The 10,612-nt window shown below is 43.2% G+C and overlaps 2 pseudogenes; one reads left to right on the top strand and one right to left on the bottom strand.

The window, feature by feature from the left end:
• The first annotated feature begins 1,157 nt into the window (after window positions 1-1,157).
• On the top strand, window positions 1,158-1,386 carry LOC114622290 (annotated as a pseudogene).
• A 329-nt stretch (window positions 1,387-1,715) lies between these two features.
• Window positions 1,716-7,916, bottom strand: LOC114622388 (annotated as a pseudogene).
• Window positions 7,917-10,612: the final 2,696 nt, after the last annotated feature.

Below are 10,612 nucleotides of genomic sequence, written 5' to 3'. Positions count from 1 at the left end.
GTAGTGGAAAAACTGGTTTCTGTTCTCTCACTGTGGAGCAAGTGTTTGTGTTATTGTTTTGCAGGGTTCAGCAGCAGTGAGTGATGACACAGGTGTTGTGCCTGTGTCTCTAGTCACAGGAATACTGGCAGGACTCCTGGGGGGATTATTCTCCTGAGATTTTAAAAGTTTGAATTTTTATATTTTCTCCACATTTCACTCTTTGCCTCTTCCATCTTTCATCCCTTTATCTTCTAATAAGGGCAATAAAAGTATTAGGTTTGAGGGGAAGAGAGGGATGGAGAATCAGTTAAGAGCACTTGCTGCTTGTCAACTTGACACAAGACAGAGTCATTAGAAAGAGGGGAGGTTCAGTTGAGAAAATGCCTCCACAAGGCAAGCTTATAGGGCATTTTTAAAATTAATAATTATTTGGGGAGGGCCCAGTCCATTGTGGGTGTTTTCATCCCTGGGGTGGTGGTTCTAAGTTCTCGAACAAAGCAGGCTGAGCAAACCACGAGGAACAAGCCAGCAAGCAGCATCCCTCCGTGTCTTCTTCATCAGCTCCTGCCTCCAGGTTCCTTCCCTGCTTGAGTTCCTGTCCTGATTTCCTTTAATGATGAACTGTGATATGCATAAACTGAATGAACCCTTTCTTCCCCAAGTTGCTTTGGTCGTGGTGTTCCATCACAGTAGAAGCCCTAACTAAGACAAGCTGGTATCAGGATAGTAAGGTATTGCTACCATGTTGTTTTGGGGAAGATTGTAGAAGGACTTTGAAACTTTGGGCCCAGAAGATGTTGAATGAATCCCAGACATTAGATATTGATTTATTTATACTGCTGGAGGAGTTTGGTTTTACTTTGTTCAGATTTTAACTGTGCCCTGGTTCTTCCCTCTTGAAGTGAGAAGGTATTTACTTTAATTTTGATTTCTACAGGAGTCCACAGTTGAGAGACTTTGAAGTTTTAAAAGAGATTTTGGATTTTAAAAAGAGATTGGAAATTTTAAAGAGACTAGAGTTTATTCATTCTTAAGTGACTAAAATAAAATCATTTAAAAAAAATAACTGTATATATGTGATCCAAATGTGTCCACCACTAGTTTTTCTCCAAGAACAGGGAAAGAGGTTTCTCCGAGAACCGGGAAGGGTGTTGGTGTAGAGGGCATTGGCTACCATGAGTTCCGGTGCGCTGTTGCTGAAACCACAGATGCATGGTCTTCTGGCCAAGCGTCTGCGTGTTCACATTGTTGGTGCATTCACTGTGGGCCCTGGGAGTTGTCGATGCTTATAAGTTTGGTGTGGCTGAACCAAGAAAGAAGGTGTATGCAGATTTCTATAGAAATTATGATTCCATGAACGTTTGGAAGACGAGGAAGGCTGGTGTCTTTCAGAGTGTGAAGTGATTTCAGAATGCAAAGAATTCTTTGGATTGCACTCCATAGAAGTTCATTGCTGACCTGTGTTCCTGAACTATGAAACATGAATATGTGGGCTAAGGAGTAGTTTCTCTCAGTAAACAATAATTATATGGACAAAAAGAAAAATGCTGTAAATAAGCAAACTACAACCGCTCACTGATATGTATGGACTCCCTGGATGTCTAATTGGGCTTAATTGTAGATCACTAACAGCAACAGTTTTAAGTTTCAAGTGAGCATGATATTAAGCCATTTTTGCTCTTGAGCATTTCTGGCTGATAATGGAGAAAAATTTGCAGCGCTACACCATTAAACTAAGTTGCATCCATCCTTTTAAAGGCATCATCAATATCAATGTAATTATCTGTGTTGTCAGACATCACAGTTTCAACTTTTGGTACACTGGCAGTCTCCGAATAGATCACCTCAATATTTTCATCTTCATCGTCTTCCTCACCACCTGAGGAGTCTTGCCCTTTTCGAATGGCTCTGCTTTGACAGGAATCTTTGGCAAGTTTGTTTGAGACGCACTTGTTAGAGGCTCTGCATCTCCACACATCTCCTAAGGAAGTGGAATCTTGGAGATCAGCTGAACTTGATGCATCTCAATCATACATTCCTTTCCGTGAAGAAGGTACTTGTGAGCCTTTTGTTGTTATGACAAAACCTTGGGAAATGTGGCCTGTGTTTCTTGATCTGATCTCTCATCTTCTCATTAAAGAGAACTTCAGTCAAAAACAAGAAGACCCATGGCTTCACATCCAGTTTTTCTGCCTCAGCAATGATTTCTTTATCGGATGAATCAGTAATGTGCTCTTCTTACCAAACAGGATGTTGACATGCCCTTCTATAGTTCTTGCCAAATCCTTGCTGAGTGTCAGACCTTTTGTGTGGTCACTGGATTCATCCATTCTGCACCTCAGTTGCATCGTTCCCCCAGCCCTCCTCCTCCTCCTCTTGCCACAGCATGTGGAGGGCTAACTCCACTTGGTGGTGGAGCTGGTTCTCTCATCCTTTCCTTTCCTCTCTTTCCTGTACCACTGTCATTATTCTCAGGTGGGTTTCTGAGAACCAATGTACTGAGTTTATGATGTGTGTAGGCACATCTCAGTTCCCACAGGCTTTACAAAAATTACGTCTTGCTTGCTTTGTTGGATTGACATGTAGATCTGCTTCAGGACTCTCACACTCAGGAGAGAGAACAGTTTTTTAATGATTTTTTAATCCATCCAACATGTCTTGCCACTTAATCACCTCATGAAATCCACTGAGAATGTAACAGTCATTCTTAACATCAAACTGGGTCTGTGCTCCCAGCTTACAACCAAAATACCTAGTGGGATACATTGGAAGCCAGTTGAGTGCCTTTGTAATGTCAGTTAACCATGTTAACTATAGTGGTCTGGAGTCTGCTTCCTTTGCCCTCAACCTTGGCAATCAAATGAGGCAATCTTGTAGCACCAGAACTGGTCTGTCGCACTGTGGTTGACATTGACAGATATTTTGGCTTATTAGTAACGTTATCAATCAGATGAACAGATCTTTGATTGCGATTTTTTGGTATCTTCTGTCTGGAGAAAAAGAGAGGGCATAAATGACTGCAAGAATTCTCACTCGGTCTCTGACATGAAAGCCTTTCCTCACTGAGGCTGTAAGCTTGTCTGCTGTGTTTCCTCAAAACAGGTACCAATGGCTGCGCAATAGCTCGCTGGAACAGTCTCTCTCTGACTGAGAGTGGGGTTTTAATGTGTTTGAATTTGTAAAGATTGTGGGACTTTTAAAGTTATTGTGTTTTATATTGTAATGTGAATATTAATGTGTCATCTTCAGGATAAATGAGGAAGGAAAGGTTCTAACTGAGAAGTGATGTGTTTGTGTGTTAGGCCTGGCAGTAGAGTGCTCGCACTGTGTGTTAGGCCTGGCAGTAGTAGGGTGCTCACCCTGTGTGTTAGGCCTGGCAGTAAGGGTGCTCGCCCTCAATCCCCAGCATTTGGGAGGCAGCAGCAGGTAGATCTCTGAATTTGAAGCCATTCTGGTCTACAGATCAAGTTTCAGGACATCCAAGAATCTCTACTTCAAAACATCCCCATCCCATTCCACCCCCCTAAAAATATAGACAAAAAAAGAAAACCGACATGTTTGTGTTAAGCTGACACGGATCAGTTCTACTGGCTGGTTTTATGTCAACCTGACACAAGCTAAAGCCATCTGAGAGAAAGGAACCTCAGTTAAGAAAATGCCTCCGTAAGATCAGGATGTACATAAGCCTGCGGGGCATTGTCTAAATTGATAATTTGTGGGGAGGGCCCAGCCCATTATGGGTGGTGTCATTTCTGGGCTGCTTGTCCTTTGTTCTATAATGAAGCAGGCTGAGCAAGCCAGTGAAATGGTACTTCTTCACGGCGTCTGCATCAGGTTTCTGCTCTGTCCTGACTCCTTTGGTGAGGAAGTGGAAGCTTAAGCTGAACAAACACTTTTCCTCCCCAAGTTGCTCTGGTCACAGTGTTTCACCACAGCCATAGTGACCTTGACTGAGACGCTGTTCTCACTGAGGATCCTAGTTAGGGTCCCATCACCTGCCCAGTGCAGCTCAACCATCTATGTCAGTTCCACAGGACAACACTCTCTCCTGGCCTCCTTTGCACCAGGCACATACATGGTACACATACCCACATGCAGACATTCACACATATAAAACAAAAATAAATCTTTAAGAAAAAGCACCAGGTCTAAAAACAATCAGCCAGCACATATAAATCTTTATATGGATAGCTCTATATTTAAAGTAAAAAGTTAAAATTAAAAAAAAAAAAGCCAGGCAGTGGTGGCATACACCTTTAATCCCAGCACTTGGGAGGCAGAGGCAGGCAGATTTCCGAGTTCAAGGCCAGCCTGGTCTACAGAGTAAGTTCCAGGACAGCCAGGGCTCCACAGAGAAACCCTGTCTCCAAAAACCAAAACCAAAAAAAAAAAAAAAAAAAAGTTAAAATTCAATAATAAGGGCAATTTTTGTTCGTTTTTCCTGACAGGGTTTCTCTGTGTAGCTTAGCTGTCCTGGAACTCACTTTGTAGACCAGGCTGACCTGGAATTCACAGAGAACTGCCTGCGCCTGCCTCTGGAGTGCTGGGATTAAAGCACCCACTGTCCTATAAGGACAGATTTTAACATAATCTAAGTCAATTGTTTTTTTAAATGTATGAAGTATGACTCATTAAAATGTTTAGTCATATACCTCACATATATAGAATTTGTTTATGATATATGCTTTTACTGCTTTACTAACTGAATTTGAATTTCTAATACTCCCCATATTTAAATTTATGGCTTTTGGAATACAAGAACATCACCCTTCAAACTCTGAACAAGTCCATTAAATAGTGGTTTACATAGATATTTAGTTTAAATACAGAGGTTTAAATAGTTACTTATGTCCTCTTCTGGCCTTTCTGAGCACCAGGCAGTGCCCCCAACATGCATGAAGACATTCACACATACACAGAAAATAAAATAAAATAAAATAAAATAAAATAAAATAAAATAAAATAAAATAAAATAAAACTTAAAAAACATAGCCTTAGCAACTCAGAGAAATTTGCCTATCTTTTGAGAAATTACCCAGATAACCTCAACTATCTAAATATTAGATTAACCCACATGAGAGCAAAGCAGGGGTAGAAACAGAAGAGTGCTTGCCTAATTACTCAGTATCCACTGATGTGTATCCCATATCAGGCGTAAACATGTTGTCTTCTTTACTATTCTTAAAAATTCTACAAGATGGCGCAGTGGCTAAGAGCGATTGCTTGTTTTTCTTTCATGTTGTTGTGATACACACAAAACAACTTCAGGGACAAAAGCTTTATTTTAACTCAGTTCCCAGTGATGGGGCATTGTGGTGGGGAGTCGTCAGAGGCTTGGAGCAGTTGGCCACATTGTATCTGCAGTCAGGAGGAGGGAGCAAAGACCTTGTGCAGGCTGCTATGCTACGCCTCTTCCTGCCTATCTTAGATAGGGAATGGCCCTGTTCATAGAGGGCAAGTCTTCCTGCTCGGCTGATTCTCTCAATATGATCTCCCACCTATGGGACTCTCTGTCCTGACAAGCTGACAACCAGCGCTATCACATATGCATTAGGAACACACTTGTGCTGAAGAACAAAGAGATGAGCAGGTGAAGTATTCAGCTCTTGGTCAACAGGGGTGAGGGATCTCTCTCTCTCTCTCTCTCTCTCTCTCTCTCTCTCTCTCTCTCTCTTTTAACGTTCATTCGTGGTGTATGAGGTGTGTGTGTGTGTATCATAGCATGCATGTGGAAGTCAGAGGACAAACTGTGGGAATCAGCTTTCTCTTTCTACTATGTGGGTCCTGGGACAATACTTAGGTCAGAAAGCTTGAGGCAAAGGCCTCTTCCTGCTGAGCCATCGAGACAGCTTGGATGAATCTGCTTGTGGGCCAGATGTATATTTTATTAAGGTTTACCAAGCAGTCCTGTAAAGTACTGTTACTTTTCTGAGTTTGCAAGTAGGGTATTTGGGACTTGGAGGGTTGCTTATGTCACAGAACTGCTTAAGGGGAGGGCTATCATTTCACGTCTTTCCCTGGTTGTACTCTGATGGAACAGGAAGGCATCTAGGCAATGGAGAGACAGACCAAGACTGACGAACAGCCTGTTGGGGAAGATGACAGTGTTTTAAATGTTTGGTAAATTTGGTTGCCTTTAATCCTACCCATAGGACATGGGCATCATACTGTTCCCAGGAACAATGCCCAGTTTAAGGACAATGACAAAAGGTGGAAAGTGACTGGCTGTGGCTCCTCTCAGACCCCCAGAGTCACTAGGCTGAGAGAATCAGCAGACCTCACTGGAAAGATGACGTCAGTGGGCTTTATCTCCAGCGTGTTCTGAAACATTCCATCCTTCGGTCTTCTGAGTCACCTCACCTGCAGCTTCTAGAATTCTGCTTCATTTCAGGGTCCATAGGCAAGCCTGTAGGTAAATAATGTTTTTACTATTCCTGATTTCATAAAAGTAGACTCATGACTCAGTTACATTCTCCAGAGAGCTGAAGGTATACTCACATGTGTCCAGGCCAGGAGTTAGTCACATAAACAACCTAGAGTTGCTAGGCAACCCAATACACAATTAGTTTCAGCGATGGCAGTGTTTGCTCTTAGTTCCGGGATGTTCTGGGGATTCTGACTTAAGTTCCAAGGACACAGGTGTGGAACAGCCATATGTGGTGTTTCTTCTCTTTCAAGCCTGCATTCTCCTTTCCCCTTCCCAAGGGATCCTGGATTTGGTTCACACTTCCTGCTCAAGATTGTAACAATGAGATGTGAAAATAGTAGGATGGGGAGGTCAGGCAGCTCAGCGAGCATGTGAGGGTGACATGCATGTGAACGTGTGCTTGCATGCCACAGTTCAGTTCTATGAATGCTCAGGCTGGCTCCTAGTGGTTCTTTATGTTTGTCTTCCATAGCCCCTTTCCTCTAAAGCCATGTACACTGGGTTTGGCTGTCCCCTGCTATGTACTTTTGTTGCAGTTGTAATTGGTTTTGGTTGTTGAACCTTCCTAAAGTTAGGAAGAATTCCCTCTGTCCCTCTGGGACTTCCTTCCTTTCTCTAAACTGAGGAAGACATAGAGGAGAGGCTTTCTGTCTGACCAGACTATGCTTTCAGGAATTACATAGGTCACAAATGACACAAAAACAAGAGGGACACTTCTTGGGATGACTTGGGTACACTTCTTTCCCATGACATGAGCAGTAGCCTCTTAGCAGGCTTTCCCTTGACATTAACAGCTGGAGCTTTCTGGAACCCTCCTGGTGGCTAAGCTTACTTCCATATCCAGGCTCAGGCCCACTGGCCCACTGTGGTCCACTGCAGAAGCCCTCCCATCCCCAGCTGGTACCAATTCCAGAGAATCTTTCTGCTTAAATCAACAAGGATCAGTTCCTAAGCTTGACCCAAGATTCTTGAGCAGATACTTTCCCCAGATACTTTCTAGAGTGTCTGCTCATTTCTCTTAGCTGGTATAACCATGCAAACTCTGGATTAGAACAGCAAAAGTCTACCTTATCACAGTTCTAGAGGGGAGGCACTGAAAACCGGCTCTGGGCTGTGTGAATCAAGGGCCACAGTCCCTCCAGAAATAACTAAGGAACTCAGATCCTTCTTCCAGATTCCAGCAGCTGCCAGGATTCCTTGCCTTATTGCCTTCTGAATGTGGTTACATTCTTCTGTTCTCTGCCTCTGTGGTCACATTGCCCTGCCTTCTGTCTATGTCAGTGTTCCTTCTGCCTTTTATAAGGACATGTAATCGCATTTGAGACCAACCTCCACTCCAGGGTAATCTTCCATCTTGAGAGCCTTACTCATATCTATAAAGACTGCCCTAATGTCCTCCTTCCTCTTTGCCATAGAAGGCTGCATCCACAGGCTCTAAGTTAGTACATGGGGATGTCTTCTGGGAGGCATTTTCAACTACTTGAGTACTCTCAATGTATTCCTCCATTGCTCTTGTAGTTGGCTTATCTCTCTCCCCTTTACTAGACCGTGAACTGCAGGGGCTCTGGGGCTCAGGGGTCCAAAGCTGTTTGTCTCATCTTTGCTTTGCTACCACAGCACTTCCGGTAGGCATGTATAGGCATCCACTGATAGGACCAACAGACAAATTAAATTCAATATCTAATGATCATTTCATCTTCAGCAAGAGTTTTGAACTTAAAGTTTTAGAGGGACTATGTGTCTTTTGTATTAGACTCTTAGCAGATGAGAGACATGTAGACCCCGATCCAGCTCCCAGGGCAAACATTGTTGATTTTTTTTTTTTTAAATATCAAACACAAATATCATCAGTATGGCATCCTGGGAAGTTGCTTCTTCTGAGTAAAATTAAACAGCAAGATAAAAAAAAAATTCAGCCTGAGGCTTGGTGGCTGTCACCTGTCATCTGGAGCAGGAGTTACTGGAAGACACAGTCTCACAGCAAATTCTCTACCTCTCTGGCTCTTGTGATCTTTCTGTCTTCTCTTCTAACATGTTCCCTGAGCCTTAGGTGGGGAGCGTTTTGTAGATGTATCCACTGGGACTGTGTTCCACAACTCTGCATTTTGATTGTTTGTGGTTTTCTGTTGTGGTCTCTGTCTGTTGCAAAGAGAAGTTAGCTTGACAAGAGTGAGGATTACACTTATCTGTGCACAGATGATTGCTGTTAGGGATTCCGCTGGGTTAATAAGTTAGTGGTTGTAGATTCTCCTCCAGTCACCATGGTCACTGTCACTAAGTGGTTAGCTAGGGTTCCAATTGGCTATCCCTTTTGTTGGGCAGTCTTAAGGTCAATTAGAGAGGTTGGTTACTGCCAACGTATGTGTGCCACTACTGCTCCTGTAGGATTAGTGTGCCATGCTGGTTGGTTGTTGATGTGTTCATGGTTTGGTTAGCTCCTTTGGAAGCTTGCATGGTGCCTTCCAGTCATGAAAGCTAGCTTTCAGGGAGGGGGCATTCAGGTCGGCTCCAGCTCAGGGTCCCCTGGGGCCTGTTTCTGAAGTACATGCTGTCTTCACCAATAGAAACTTACCTTCTACCTCTGGAGTATACCAACGGCAACAGCAATAAGATGTTTGTTTTGGGAGTCTCTAAGCCAATCATCCTGGCCACATCTCAAAAGAGGGCTTCTTGTGTTTGGTATTGGGGTTAGGTGGTCCTGGTTTTTTGTTTTTCTCTTAACAAAGCAGTAACTACCCCTAAGTTTCCAAAGCAAATCTCTACATCAAGCAGAAGATATTTTTCTTTAACCTTGAAACATATGGTAATTCCTTTTTATGGTACCAAACACAGTTTGACCTGTCTCCCTTAGTCCCCAGCTATCATCAGCATCTATTCACCCCAAGAAAGTTGCTTTTCTTACTTGTCCTACTGACATTTACTTTATTGCTCATCACCCAAACACAAATGCCCTCAAACACTTCAGTTCTCTTCTTGTTTTCTCAGAGGAGACTCATAACCTGCCAAGTGGTTCCATCAATTGCCAAGTAGCGGGCTCTGGTCTATGCTAACCCCGACCCTTGGGTCCACGGTGCTTAGGAAGATGGTTCCACCTGTGTCTGGTCCTGACCAGCTGCAGCGTGACCTCTATCTCTGAGCCAAGCTGGAAGGACTCACAAGCCTCTAACTTTTATCTTCCCAAGGAGGGAGCTAAACGACAGGGTGAATGCTTGCCAGGGCAGGCGTGCATGCGCAGGTCCAGCCAATGTGGAGAATAGAGAACATGGTCTTTCCACAGTGTCTGCTGCTGCACTCTGTATCACCAAGGCCCCTTAACCCTGGAGGAATGACAGTGTGGAAGGAAATTATGGAGCTGCTGTTTTTCTTCAGACTTGTGGATTGCAGCTGATACATCTATAATGTTCAACAACCACGGACTACTGTATCATCTTTCTTTTATTTTTTGAAAAATATAAATTACTTTCATACTTTTGTTAAAGATTTATTTATTTAAAGTATATGACTATTTATTTATCTGTATGTCTGCACATCACAAAACAATATTGAATTACAAGGGACTATAGTTATAGATGGTTGTGGGCTGACACATGGGTGCTGAGAATTGAACTCAGAACCTCAAGAAGAGCAGCCAGTGCTCTTAACCACTGAGCCATCTCTACATCCCACTGTATCATCTCAGATAACCATATACTGATGATGCATACTTAATTATATCTTTTTATGTATATGTGTGTGGTATGCGTGTGTGTGTGTGTGTGTGTGTATGTGTGCCTGTGTGTTCACGCCTGTGCATTTGGAGGCCAGAGATTGATGTTCAGTTACTTCCTCAATTACTCTGTTTACTGAGGCAGGAACTCTTGCTGAAAACAGAGCTTGCCAATTTGGCTAATCTTCCTAGCTAGCTTGCCCCAGCATTGGCATCGAGTCTCTAGGTCCCAAACAATGGGGTTACCAGTGAGCTGCCAAACCTGCCAGCTTTTATGTGAGTACTGGGCATCCCAACTCTCTTCCTCCTGTTTGCATGGCCAGTGCTTTATCTGCTGAGCCATAGTCTCAGCTTTCTCTCCCTTCTTTTTTTTTCCCTTAATATTTGGGTTGAACCTAGGGCCTCATGCATGAAAGGCAGGTCCACTATCACTGAGATAGTTTTATCCACCCAAGACTGACGTAGTTTTCCTCTCCTCTCCTCTCCTCTCCTCTCCT

This window comes from Grammomys surdaster, unplaced genomic scaffold (assembly GCF_004785775.1).
Source record: "Grammomys surdaster isolate TR1022 unplaced genomic scaffold, NIH_TR_1.0 64, whole genome shotgun sequence".
Lineage (NCBI taxonomy): Eukaryota > Metazoa > Chordata > Mammalia > Rodentia > Muridae > Grammomys > Grammomys surdaster.
The sequence above is the reverse complement of the archived record's forward strand: the minus strand, read 5'-3'. Positions and strand labels throughout refer to the sequence as shown.